Below are 14,890 nucleotides of genomic sequence, written 5' to 3' on the forward strand. Positions count from 1 at the left end.
GAGATGAACCTGCCAGACAGAGATCAGAATGATCTAGAAAGGGTGAAAATTAGTTTTATGGAGGTTAGAAACTTTCAGGACTAGGCCTATGTTAGCTGACTGAAGCAGTCGGCCTGCAAGATGACAATTATATCAGGCATATAAAAGTAACTTATACAGCCTTATGTTTCAAGTAACTGCATCAGGCTGTTTGTGAATGCAAACAAATAAAAGCAATAAGAATAAAAACAGTGGTGTAAGAATATAAGCCTGGATCTGAATGGTTATCTGACAACCGTAGTTACTCAACCTCTTTTTAGTTTACATGATGGATACCAAAGTTTCCATTAAAATTTCATTCTTACAGAACAAAGTGGTGAAATAAATTTAAGAAGCACCTGAATTTTTTATTTTTATTTATTTATTTTATTTATTTATTTATTTTCTTAATTTATTCTTGTTACATCTCAATGGTCTTCCCATCCCTTGTATCCTCTCATTCTTTCATCCCTCCCATTTTCCCCTTATTCCCCTCCCCTAGGATTGTTCCTGAGGGGGATTACCTCCCCCTGTATATGCTCATAGGGTATCAAGTCTCTTCTTGGTAACCTGCTGTCCTTCCTCTGAGTGCTACCAGGTCTCCCCCTCCAGGAGACATGGTCAAATGTGAGGCACCAGAGTACATGAGAAAGTCATATCTCACTCTCCACTCAACTGTGGAGGATGTTCTGGACAATGGCTAGATCTGGGTAGGGAGAAGCAACTTTATAAATGGCAAATCACAGATGAATAAATGGTTTAGAAGTGAAGAGCAACTATATCTCTTGCAGAGGACCACAGTTTGGTTTCTAGTGAACATATCAACAAGTTCAAAACCATCTTTATCTTTAGCTCCATGGGGTCTGATGCTTTCTTCTGAATGCTAATAGCACTCACTCATGCACCCCTCCTTAAACACACAATATAAAAAGAAAGTAAAAAATTGAAGGAAAGTAAATTGTACATCAGACTGGAAGGATTGTTCAGCTGGTAACAGGAAACATGTTAACAGCAAAACTTTATGACCTGAGTTGGATTCCCAGACCATACGTGGTGCAAAGAAAGCTCTAAATTCTGCAGGCTATCCTTACATGCAAGCACACACACACACACACACACACACACGGCTCTGGGTAGCAGATAAAATATATTTTTATTATATTTTTTATTTTCAGAATTAAAAATTTGGAACAAATTCTAAATGATAAGAATGGCAAAGAAGGAGTACTGAGGGTGGGAGGAAATGTGCACATATGTAGTCAGAAAGATAGGCAAGAAGAAGGAAAAATCACCCAAAGAGAAATACATTAATAAAACTTAAATGAATAAAGAATAATTAATATACAGTCATAAAGATCTATATTTTATTGGGAAATAATAAAATTAGGAATCATATAGAAAGGGGTACACATGCAAGTCACTTTATAAAAGCTTGTTTCATCATTTAAGATATTTTCCCAAACAAGTTTAGAGATCTGAGGATGAGATGTCAAAGAGTAAGAGAACTGAGAGACTAGGCCTCAATGATCAGCAGCCCAGATGGTTTTTGTTTAACCCTGGAGCACTGTGGGAGGAAGCTTATTACTCTGCTGACAGTAATAAGTTGCAGCATCATCAGCCTCCACAGGATCGATGGTGAGTGTGAAGTCTGTCCCTGACCCACTGCCACTGAACCTGGCAGGGACTCCAGATTCTAGGTTGGATGCTAAATAGATGAGGAGTTTGGGAGGCTGTCCTGGTTTCTGTTGGTACCAGTGCATGTAACTATTACCTGAACTAGTGACACTTTCACTGGCTCTGCAGGAGATGGTTGCCCTCTGCCCTAGAGACACAGGCAAAGAAGCTGAAGACTGGGTCAGCACAATGTCACCAATGGTACCTGGAATGACAAACACAGAGAACAGATTCATATATGTATAAAAACGTTCCCAGAAGGGGTCCTTTTCATTTACAAATTTTAAGAATATTTGTGGACATCACTCTGAGAATCTAGAAAAATCAAAGTGAATGGGAAACAAAATCAATTACAAATGCACTAATTGTAACGATGAAGAGCCCAGAGGCATGAAAAACCGTGATGGCCACAGAGGATGCTCCCAACACTTCTCTGCACCTTCTCACCTGGAACCCCAACCAGCAGCACCCATAGCAGGAGTGTGTTTGACTCCATCTCTGAGCTGGAAGAGAAGATGCTTCTTAGGCTCCTGGCAGCTGCTCTTAAAGGAGCCTGGACTGTTATATAATGACTCAATATGCAAATCAGCTCAGCAGAGTGTGTGGTGCTGCTCAAGAGGCACCTGCTCCTGCTTCACCCACTGGGAGTTGGTGTCAGCAGATAATTTACTAGAACATCATGTTTTTTTAAAAGGAGCCTTTCAGCCTATTCTAAATGCTTATTTTTTATTTTTGTTTTTTCAAGACAGGGCTTTTCTATGCATTCTTTGATGTTCTGTAGCTCATTCTATAGACCAGAGTGGCCTTGAACTCACAGAGAGCCTCCCCTCTCTGATTCCCATGTACTGAGATTAAAGGCATAAGTCAATACCACCTGGCTTTTACTTGAATCCTATTCTGTTGAATGTTTATCCTCTAGTCTTTTTGAGGTGTGATTTGGGGGTGTGCATTATGGATGAAGCTTACAAACAATCTAAGTTATTTCAGGAAGAACTAAATTCCTCTTAATTGCACACATCAAATGGAAATATTATCTAAGAGAACTGAGAGATTGGGCTTCAGTGAACAGCTGCCCAGTAGGTTTTTGTTTAACCCTGGAGCACCATGGGAGGATCATCCCAACTCTACTGACAGTAATAAGTTGCAGCATCATCAGCCTTCACAGGATGGATGTTGAGTGTGAAGTCTGTCCTTGTCCCACTGCCACTGAACCCATCAGGGACCCCAGATGCTAGGTTGGATGCTTCATAGATTAAAAGAGAGAATAGTGAAGTAGTGGAAGAATGTCTTGAGTGGATATAGCAGTTGTCAATAAATCGCTGTTTGGCCAATCTGCTGCACAGAAGGACAGAAAGGGGAAGGCGGGGCTTCCAAGGGAACTGGGAAAAGCCTGAAGGTGGAAACTTTTAACATGAATAGGTGTTGGATTTTTTCAAATGCTTTTTTTAGCATCTAAGGAGATGATCATGTATTTTTATTTTGTTTCAGTTTGTATATGTGATGTGTTACATTGATAGATTTCCATATATTGCTGAGAATTCCTGTTTATGGTTTCTGACCTTAATTGTACCCAAATTCTCACAATAACTCCTAGATCCTCTGGCTCCTATACTGCTCCTCCTCCTTTTCCACAACATTCTATCTGAATTTAAGTGGAATATTTGAATGATGTATCTATTGTGATTGGGCTCTCTGGTTCTGAATTTTGATTAGTTGTGTCTTTTTTAAAAAATAGTTTACATGTGTAGCAAATAGGAAATTTTTACAGAAATATACAGAAAAAAGAAGAGAGTTTTTCCTGAGACACAATTTTTCAGGATAGTCCTGTCTATCTGGAACTCATTCAGTAGACGAGGCTGGTCTCAGCCTCACAGAAATACTCCTGCTTATGACTTCCATGATTTGGGGCAAAAGGTATGTACCACCACAGTCAGTTCAGAAAAGACATCTTAAAGATCAGAGAGTTTGTGCCATGAAATCCTGAATGTGTATGTACGTGTCCATCTGTCTGTCTGTCTGTCTGTCTGTCTGTCTTCTCTTCCCAACTGCATTTGCCAATGGGGACATCAGGATAACTCAGTTTCTACTTTTCTTGGCTGTATCAGCTGAAGAGTGGATTTCCATCAAGTCCAGCCAGGGACTATTTGGCAGCTACACCCAGAAGAACCACCTGCCCAGCATCTGCACAAACCAAGGCAGCCTCCTAAACTCCTGACCTCCTGGACATCCACACAGGCATCTGGAGTCCCTGTTCAGTTCACTGGCAGCAGATCTGGGACAGATTTTACCCTCACCATCACCACTGTCTATGTTCAGGATCTGGAGGATTATTGCTGTGTATAGCATTACAAGTCTCCTCCCATAGTGCTTGACTCTTTAACACAAATCTCTCTAAGATTGGCCAGTTGACAGTACCACGCAGGCATGAACTCTTCCATATCTGCCTGATAGCCAATGTGCCTACATTGAATTAATAAGCACAGTGCCTTCAAGATTTATGGAGCAGAATGAATTTAATTCCTTTGTTCAAATTGATATTTTTTTTGTAACAATTTCCCAGAATCTCTAGCTTGAACAAAAGAGATTCCCTATTTTGTAGTTCTGGAATATAGAAATCCAACATAGCACTCAATGGCCTGAATTTAAAAAGATTGCAGTTCACAATTCCATGTTAAGGTTTTAAGATTAATTAATTAATTAGTTAATCTTTATGTGACTAGATTTTCTGCCTGTACCTTGTACATACAGTGACTATGGAAGCCAGAAGAAGGCAATGAGTCTCCTAGAATTGGCCTTACAATTAGTAGTGAATTGCTATTTGTATACTAGGAATTGATCCTAGGTTCAGGAAGAGCAACCAGTACTCTTAACTGCTGAGACATCACTCCAATCCCTGTATTTGTATGTGCAGGCATGGGAAGGTGCTATACTCTTTTTATTTTCTGAATCTCAGTGGACTCCTATTTTTCAGCTTTGTGACTGTAGTCTTCCATCACTTTTTGATACAGTTTTTGCTGCAATGAAAGAATTGTCAGGAAAGTATTTATATTTATTTCTAATATAGGACTTGTGCTGAAAAATATTTACTCATCTCACCTTTTATATACCCCTTCCTCTTTTCTATGTCCTACTTAATTTATTACTTCTCTATTTTTGCATCTACTTTGCTCTTTATCCCAAGTTTCTCATTAGAATATGAATATATGTATAATCAAATATTAGTAATACAAATTAGACTGAAGGTGTGATATATGTTTTTTAAATAGAATTTCTGTTTCTTCTTCTTCTTTAATGGGCTACAATATCCTCCTCCATCACCACGAATGCCCAGGATGTCTGCAACCTCTCAGATACAGCTCCTCCTGTGTCAGCCTCTCATTTGCTCAGATTATAGGCACATATCACCAAGCTGGGCAGTGGTGTGACTCTTAAAACCACAACATGTGGCAAGTTAAGTACAATAATTCTTTTGTGGAAATATCTTAGCAGGATAGGAATGCTAGTCAAAACATTTTTTTAAAATCACATGATTCACCATCACTAGCCACCATGCCAATAAAACTTAATGAGATTTGAAGCGATTTTATCTTTCAGCACAGCCTATATACTACACATTGTGGAATTTTACATATACTTTTGGTTGTGTGCATAAGTTAAAGCACACTCTAACAGAACTTAAAGGTAACATTATTTCCAGTGGTTACCTCTAGGAGAAGCTATGAACTGTAGCCTTCTTCTGAAAGAGACTAGAGTGGAGTAGTGTAGGTGTGGAGGAAACTTGTTGAACTGGAGAGACCTGGCCATGTCTGGAGTACAGAAGGTTGCCATCAGCTGCAAAGTCAGTTGTATCTACACAGAGCTGTCAAAGCAAGCTGCTTATCCTGATACCAACAAAAGCAGAGAGATGCTACTCATTTCTTCATCTTGGTACCTACCAAATATTTTGACTGTGGCCTCATAGAATGAATTTGGTAATGCTCCATCCACTTCTATCTTTTGGAGTAGTTAGAAGAGTATTGGTATTAGTACTTCTTTGAAGGTCTGGTAGAATTCTGCACTGAAACCATCAGGCTCTGGGCTTTTCTTTTTGGTTGGGAGACTATCAATGATTTCTTCTGTTTCTCTAGGAGAAATAGAAGTAATTTGTTTATATGATCTTGATCCAATTTTAACAAGTAGAATTGATCCAGAAAATTATCTATTTCCCTGAGGTTTTCAAATTTTGTGGCATATATGCCTTTACATAGGATCTTATGATTCTTTGCATTTCTTCTACAGAGGGTTCCTCAACTGCAATTATAAGAGTATTAATTGGGAATATGTAAGACAAATGCATATTTTTTCCTTCGGAGGTCAGATATAATGGATTTCAGTCTCCTGGTGCTTTGGAGATGGAGTGGATACTGAGCTTCAGTTATATACTGTGTAAGGTCCTGTAGTTGGATGGCTACAAGGGAATGGCGTTTAGTGACAGAGATTTTTTGGACATTTCAGACTTGTGGAAACACTATAAAATCTCACAAATGAAGTGATATGTTAGAAATTATAGGTAGGGTAGATTGGAGAAAGAGAGGAGGAGCATTTTGTGAGTCTGTGGTCAGGCAAATGGGAGTAGCAAAAGTAATAGAGGCTTCCACTTTGGCTAGAAAGTTCTTGCCAATAAGGGAATGGAACAGGGTAGTAACAATAGAAAAGAATGGGTGATAAGAACACTCATGAAAATGCAATTGAGCAGTGAGGTCTGTTGTTGTTGGTAAGGCTGTCCCTCTATACCCATAATAGGAATACAAGAAAAGGAAAAGTAAGTCCCCAAAACTTTGTTAGGACTAATGCCCATGTTATCCGGGAACTAGGAGATGGGTCTCCCTGAAACTATGATGATTGCCTGGCGCTCTCTTTTAGAGATTGTAGTGGCCAGTCCAAGGGAACCTGGACCATTCAATTGTCCATGACCAGGCCTAGGATCACAACTGGAGGGTAATCTGTGAATGATGTCCTTGCACTTTGAGAGACATAGGGACTATCAGTAGCCTAATGTCTTCCTTGATGGCACTTTGGACATTGATCCTGTGGCTTGCAAGAGTTAGGACAGGCCTAGATCCAGTGACCCTCAAGAGTAGAATTGAAACAGGGACCTGGTGGTCCTCAAGCCTTAAGAGGCAAAGGATCCTATACAGTCTCCAAAGCTGGTTTAACAGCCTTTGCCAGAATTTGGTATTTTTATTTGTTGGTTTTTCATCTCTCCCATAGTATACCTTAAAGACCAATGCTAAGGCTTCTGACTGTGGAGTTAGGGGTCATCTCTCCAAGTGCTTAATCTGGTCTTTAGTGTCAGGGGAACCCTGGGAAAAGAAATCGGTCATCAGAAGTTGTTTAGACTCTGGATTCTTGGAGTATAGATCAGTGTACTGTAAGAGGGCCTTTGTAAGGCATTGTAGAAATTGAGATGGGTTTTCATGTTTGCCTTGGGTGACCTCCTGGAGAATTTCATTATTTACTGGCTTGAGGAAAGCCTTACAGAGATCAGACAGGAGGCAAGTTGTAAATTGATCTGTAGCTAAAATTCTACCTGGGGTATTGTTACTCCATTGGGTGTCTTGGTCTTGCATTGCTTCAAGTCTGAAAGGATGTTCTTCATTAGTGTGGTGTACTTCACTTATATGTGCTGTTGCCTATTCCCAAACTAACCTGTGCTCCTCAGGAGTAGTTTGTTCATCAGAATTAAGTTGAGACTATAGAATTGAGTGACATACTAAATTCTGCAATGAACATAGAATTAGAGCTACAGGACCCAAGTTTCTTTTTACTTTATTTTTTTATTATAATCTTTTTCACATTACATCTTGATGGCAACCCCCTCACTCTTATCTTCTTGTTTCCACCCTCCCTTCATTTTCTGTTCTATTTGTCCCCCACCACGCCTGTGATAAATGGGTTTCTCCTTCCCCACAGTGTGACTACAGTTTATCTAGTCTCATCTGGATAGCCTGCATCCACTTCCTTTGTGTTCCCACAGGGCCCTTTGGCTAATGGGCAGTAACCAAATCATGGACACTACCCAGTCTGTTTTGTATTTGAAATATTTAACTTAATGGATAAGGAACATACATTATGAACTGGCCATCCATCCCTACATCCTCCCACATAGGATGTACTGAGGCTGGGTTAGGCTGAGTGGGTGGAGAAAGAGGGGATTTTGCCATGGAATGAGATAGGGCAGTATTTATATGGGGGTGAAAGCAGCTGGTGGGGTGAAAGTAGGTACCAGATTTGGGTGGTCAGAGCAACCTATTGCTGGGGAGGGAGCAGAGGTGGCTGAAGAAGCCAGAGGAGGAGAGGGAACTCTTGGATGGGGCCTATAAGGAGGGGGTTTACTTGTAAGGTCAAGAATAGTTGAAGTTTCTACTGGTTGATGCTCAATACATAGAAAGAGCTGAGTAGAGGCAACAGAAAGAACAGAGAAAGCATTAAAATAGGGAACCTCATGCCATTTATCCAACTTCTGGTAATAGTTATATGATATGGGGATGTATGGTGCTCTTAGGCAATTTGGAAATTTGTGGAGGAATGCTGAGTGAATGTATCACCTGTCAATAAAGTGCTGTTTAGCCAATCAGCTGGGCAGAAGGACCAGAAGTGGAAGGCATGACTTCCTGGAGGGGAGGAGAAAGTGTGATGGTTCGGAGAGAAGAGGAGTTTGATGGTTGGACAAGGATGGTGGGGACTTGACGAGGACTGGTCCATTGGTTATAGTGGCAAGTGTTTGTAATAAATGTATGTTATAAAGTTTAGAGTAGTTTGTTTAATTTATGAGTACATTAGAATCAGTTTAGTCTCTGCCCGACAAAGTGGTGGCAGCCTTAAAGTACGTTTCAGTCTCCCTGTGTCAGTTATTTACTTTGTAGGCCAAAGAGATACAAATTACTGTAACAGATATTGGGGCCATAATTGGCTGGAAGTTTGTATGATTTTGAAAGCATTTAAATCAGCTGCTAGTGTAGAGGTCTGACATTCTCTAAAAGACATCCCAGTGGTGAGCTTGGAGGTATGGATGAGGACACGATTCCCATTAGTAAGGAGAGAAGTAAGTCACAGGCTTGAAACCAAGGCATCACTAGGACATAGTAGGTCTACAGCAAGTGGATATAGACTGTCCCAGTGAGTCATCACATGCTGGTCAAGGAACAGAGCAGGCACCCAAGGAGACATGGTTTCATCTAGTACCACATTTTTTGAAGCATGTGTGAGAGGAGAGAGAGAGGACCACGCTGGTAGAAGAGGAAGTCTCACACAGGGGAAAGGGCTAGATAAAGGTCAGAAAATGGGGTTTGCCATAGCCATAGAAATTGTGGTCAATAGTTCCATTGACTCGAAGGGTTTTAGAGGGATGCTGGACAATCATCAGTCAATCGTCAGTCGCTTGGACCCAGGGAAGTGTTTTTTTTCTTTCTTGCTAGGAAGTGGAAACTCAACTGTTGTCAGTCTTGGATGCAACAATGTAATGACTGGGCGGTTGACAGTTGAGCCTCTGATGCAGGTGCACTGTGTATATGGTCCCTGTGTGGCTTTGAACCACAATCAGGGAGCTCAAGCATCAGAAGAGCCTTTCCAAATCTTGAGACCAAATGATGGAATTTAGGTTGTGGAACTATATGATGGAGTCAATAAAACCATACCATGCAACAGATCTCATGTAGGAGGTGTATTCTGGGATGGGACATAGAGGCTCCTTTTGTGAAGGTGACAAGAAGGAGTGAGAAGGCAAAATAAATTGATTCTCTTATAAAAATGATTCAGTGCATACATAGGGAAAGGACATGTGCCTCATTGTAGCAGTGTGAATATCATATTTTGGCTATTAGTGATGACATGTCCTGGTGTTGCTGATTCTGTAGGGTTGTCTGCATTTGCCAGATTGCTAACACTTTCTTTTTCACTCTCACCATGCATCCTGTGGAAGCTGATGATGTTGTAATCTATTACTGTTCTTAAGGACTAGAGCTTCCTCTCATAGGACTCTATGTCTAAGCAAAAACTTCCTATGGTTGCTGCATACCCAGCTGAGGCTCAGTCTCTCAGATGTCTTACCTCTTAGATATCTCCTTGTTTTACAAAGGAGAGAAATACTGTACCAACAAAGGACAATGCATGCAGTAAACCTAAACCCTCGATTCAGATCTAGTCAGTGGGCAGTGAATCCTCCACAGTTACATGGAGAGCGGAACCTGACTCTGACATGAACTCTGGTGTCTCATATTTGACCATTTCCCTTTGGCAGGGAGGCCATATGGCACTCAGAGGAAAGGGAAGAAGGCAATCTAGATGAGAGAGACCTAACAAGCTGTGACCATATTGTGGGAATCCTGAGAAATGTGCATATATATGGATATTATTGCATTAGCTGGTTTAAATTACCCCATACGGTGGTACATTGTCAACCCTTAGTGAAGGTTGAAAAATGGGTTAAAGGAGGCAAGTACATCATCTGCCTTTAGCGGTAACAACCCAGGGATTTTCTCATTATAAAATCATTCAGAAGTTATTGTCCTTTCTTAAAGTCCATGTGACGATAGCACTCCTTACTCAAGATCTGACATTTTTTCACCAACATTGTTTTGTGAATCATTTACCTCTCCATCAACTTCTACTAAATTTGTATCCCTGTCACTATCCATGTATTGTATGATCTAAGAGAAATGGTCAAATGTGTTCTCTCTGTCCTTTCATGCTTGCAATCATAGATCAATACAATGAAAAAGATTAGTTTCATTTAAATGCTTAAAATTATCATTTACTCCAAAAGAACTCAAAGTAGGTTTAGATTTTTCAAAGTTTATAGTAACAACTTTTCTGTCTTCAAGACATAACACAATGAATACATAGTCTCTTCGATTGTACGCATTTCCATCAGTGACTCTGCTGTCTTTTGCTTGGTAGTGACCTCTTCTTGCTTCTGGAACCTTTGGTGATAGCTGTGGCCTGGGCCTTCATTTGCCTTCTTTTTGTTTTTCTGGAATGATCCTCCCTCCTCTAGTCCTCAGAGAGGGGAATCTACCTCCCAAGACCTCTGAGCTCAGCCTATCCAGTATCATCTGTACTACTTGTGTCCTCTTCCTCTATCTCCTGGCAAGTTTACCCTGTCATGGGGGAAGTGATCAACATTGGGAGGCCCGAGTCAATGTCAGAAGTAGTCCCTATTCCCTGTATTACGGGACCCACAAGAAGACTATGCTGCCTATCTACTACATTTGTGCAGAAGGTTACAACCACATCATACATGGATCTTGGTTGGTACATCAGTTTCTATACTTTAATGTGGTTATTTTGTAGTAAGTGGCTAACATCTACTTATGAGTGAGTATATGCCATGTGTGTCTTTCTGGGTCTGAGTTACTGGCTATCTTAACTACTCCACACTCTTTTTAGATTAAATGGTGGATAACAAAGCTTCTATTAACTTTTCCATTGTTCTATAGCAAAGGGGTTACTAAATCAAAAAATATCTGTATAAATGTCAGATCACAGGTTAAGAGCAATTATTTTTCTTGCAGAGGACCCCCTTTTGGTTTACAGCACCCACATCAACTAAGTGAGAACTTTCTGTTTTATCCACCTCCTCATGTCTGATGCATTCTTCTGACTGCTAAGTATACTCACTCATGCACCCTTCCATAAAAACACAACTTAAAATAAAAATGAATAATTAAAGGGAAAGAAATTATACATCAGACTGAAAAGATTGTTCAGCTAGTACCAAGAAAGGTGATAAGAGCAAGGACTGATGACCTGAGTTTGATTTCCAGACCACACATGATGGAAAGAAGAAGTAACTTCTGTACATTGTCCTTACACACACACACACACACACACACACACACACACACACACACACACACGTCTTTGGTTAAGTGTTGTAATTTGTTTTTTATCTTCTTCTATTTACACAATAAAAACAATTCTAAATAATAGGATTGGCAAAGAGGAATACTGGGGATGTGAGGGAAAATGCATTATGTTGTGTGGAAGATAGGAAAGAGAAAGGTAAACTCACCGAAAGAAAAATGTGTTAATAAAATTTAAACAACTACATAATCATTAATAAACAATGATTAACATCTATACTTTATTGGTAAATCCTAAAAATATAAATTATTTAGGATTGGGCAGGCATGCCAATCACTTTATAAAACTTGTTTCATCATTTAAGATATTTTCTCAAATAAGGTTAGAGATTTGTACATGAGATATCAGAGAGTTAAAGAGAAATGAGAAACTTCCCCTCAGTGAACAGCTGCCCAGAAGGTTTTTGTTTAACCCTGGAGCACTGTGGGAGGAACCTTTTTACTCTGCTGACAGTAATAAGTTGCAGCATCATCAGCCTCCACAGGATCAATGGTGAGTGTGAAGTCTGTCCCAGACCCACTGCCACTGAACCTGGCAGGGACTCCAGATTCTAGGTTAGATGCAAAATAGATGAGGAGTTTGGGAGGCTGTCCTGGTTTCTGTTGGTACCAGTGCATGTAACTATAACTTGAATCACTGACACTTTCACTGGCTCTGCAGGAGATGGATGTCCTCTGCCCTAGAGACACAGGCAAAAAAGCTGGAGACTGGGTCAGCACAATGTCACCAATGGTACCTGGAATGACAAACACAGAGAGCAGAGTCATATATGTATAAAAACGTTCCCAGAAGAGGACCTTTTCATTTAAAAATTTTAAGAATATTTGTGGACATCACTCTGAGAATCTAGAAAAAATCAAAGTGAATGGGAAACAAAATCAATTACAAATGCACTAATTGTAATGATCAAGAGCCCAGAGGCATGAAAAACCGTGATGGCCAAAGAGGATGCTCCCAACACTTCTCTGCACCTTCTCACCTGGAACCCCAATCAGCAGCACCCATAGCAGGAGTGTGTTTGACTCCATCTCTGAGCTGGAAGAGAAGATGCTTCTTGGGCTCCTGGCAGCTGCTCTTAAAAGAGCCTGGACTGTTATATAATGACTCAATATGCAAATCAGCTCAGCAGAGCTTTTGCTGTTGCTCAAAGGGCACCTGTTCCTGCTTCACCCACTAGGAGTTGGTGTCAGCAGAAATTTTAATAGAACATCATGTGTTTCTTAAAGGAACCTCCCTGCCTATTCTAAATGCTTATTTTTTAATTTTTGTTTTTTCAAGACAGGGCTTTTCTATGCATTGTTTGATGTTCTTTAGCTCACTTTATAGACAATAATGCACTTGAACTCACAAAGAGCCTCTTGTCTCTCACTCCCATGTACTGGAATTAAAAGCATAAGGCAACACCATCTGGCCTTTATTTGAATCTTATTCTATTGAATGTTTATCCTCTAGTCTTTTTGAGGTGTGAATTAGGGGTTTGCATTATGGATGTAGCATGTAAGCAATCTAAGTTATTTCAGGAAAAACTAAATGTCTCTTATTGTACACACCAAATGGAAATATTATCTAAGAGAAAATGGTGAACATGATTAAAGTAAGAAAAGTAGCATATTTTTTGCATATTACCTTACTTTTTTAGATCCATGTTTTAGTGTGTGTGATGTGTCTGTATGCTTGTACGTTTGCACATGTTCACATTTAAAGGCAACATCTCTTGCCATTGCATGTGAGTGGAGATCAGAGGTCACCCTTGGCTGTGGCTATTCTCATCTACTATATCTGAGACAGGGTCTCTTGTGGTTCACCACTACTCATGACACACGTTCTATTCCAGGATCTTCTGTGGATTTTATTGTCTTTGTCTCTCATCTTGCCAGAGGTTCACTCCAAGTACAAAGCATGTGCAGCTGCATCTGGTTATATGTGGGTCCCTGGGATGTGAACCAGGTCCTCACAGTTATGTGGCAAGCACTTTTCCCAAAGAGCTATCCTGTCAGTCTATTGTCTTTAAGTAAACCAACTGAGAGGCCTTTGATCAGAAATAACATTTCAGGAAATGTAGGAGGGCAAAAATGAAGAAAAGAACCATGTAAAGGAGATGTCACTGCATACATGTAAAATACTGCTCTTTATGTTTTTTAAAAATTCTAGATTAGTAGCTGAATAGTATTCCATAGTGTATATGTACCACAGTTTCTTTATCCATTCTTCTATTGAGGGACACTTAGGCTGTTTCCATGTTCTGGCTATTATGAATAAGGCTGCCATGAACATGGTTGAGCAAATTTTCTTGTTGTGTTCTGGAGCATCTTCTGGGTATATTCCAAGGAGTGGAATAGCTGGGTCTTGAGGAAGCCCTATTCCCATTTTTCTGAGATAGCACCAGATAGATTTCCAAAGTGGTTGTACTAGTTTGCATTCCCACCAGCAATGAAGGAGTGTTCCTCTCTCCCCACAACCTCGCCAGCACGTGGTGTTGCTTGAATTTTTTATCTTAGCCATTCTGATGGGTGTAAGATGGAATCTCAGAGTTGTTTTGATTTGCATTTCCGTGATGATTAAGGAGGTTGAGCATTTCTTTAAGTGTTTCTCAGCCATTTGATATTCCTCTGTTGAGAATTCTCTGTTTAGTTCGAAGCCCCATTTCTCAATTGGGTTATTTGGTTTGGTTGTGTTTAATTTCTTGAGTTCTTTATATATTTTGGATATTAGACCTTTGTCAGATGTAGGAATTCCCGAAATTTGTGGATAAATGGATTGACCTAGAAATGATCATAATGAGTGAGTTAACCCAGAAGCAGAAAGTCTGAAATGGTATATACTCACTTATATCTGCATATTAGCCCAAGGGGCATGTCCCACGAAAGCCTTCACTTACCAGGAAACTGAGACAGAAGGAAGGACATTCTAGTGGGACTATAGATGAGAGAAGCATGGGAGAATGGCAAAGTAGAAGGATCCAGAGGGCCTAGAAGCCTACAAGTAGAACATTATGATAGGCAGATTTGGGCACAGGGGTCCCGCTCAAACTAAGGCACCAGCCAAGGACAATACAGGCAGTAAACCTTAAACCCCTACCCAGATCTAGCCAATGGACAGAACACTCTCCACAGTAGAGTGGAGAGTGGGATATGACTTTCTCACATACTCTGGTGCCTCACCTTTGACCATGTCCCCTGGAGAGGGAGACCTGGTGGCACTCAGAGGAAGGACACCAGCTTACCAAGAAGAGACTTGATACCCTATGAACATATACAGGGGGAGGTAATCCCCCTCGGGAACAGTCATAGGGGAG

The 14,890-nt window shown here is 40.3% G+C and overlaps 1 gene segment (V, D, J or C); it reads right to left on the minus strand.

Annotated features, from left to right (window-relative positions):
- LOC311588791 (Ig kappa chain V-III region MOPC 63-like) overlaps positions 1 to 12,655 on the minus strand; it is a 615,711-nt gene extending 603,056 nt beyond the window's left edge. Inside the window, exons 1-2 of the V gene segment in view lie at positions 12,575 to 12,655; positions 12,025 to 12,331 (exon numbers count right to left, since the gene is read on the minus strand).
- Between the last annotated feature and the right edge of the window lie 2,235 nt (positions 12,656 to 14,890).

Source organism: Acomys minous (assembly GCF_964271855.1).
Source record: "Acomys minous genome assembly, chromosome: 17".
NCBI classification, from domain to species: Eukaryota; Metazoa; Chordata; class Mammalia; order Rodentia; family Muridae; genus Acomys; species Acomys minous.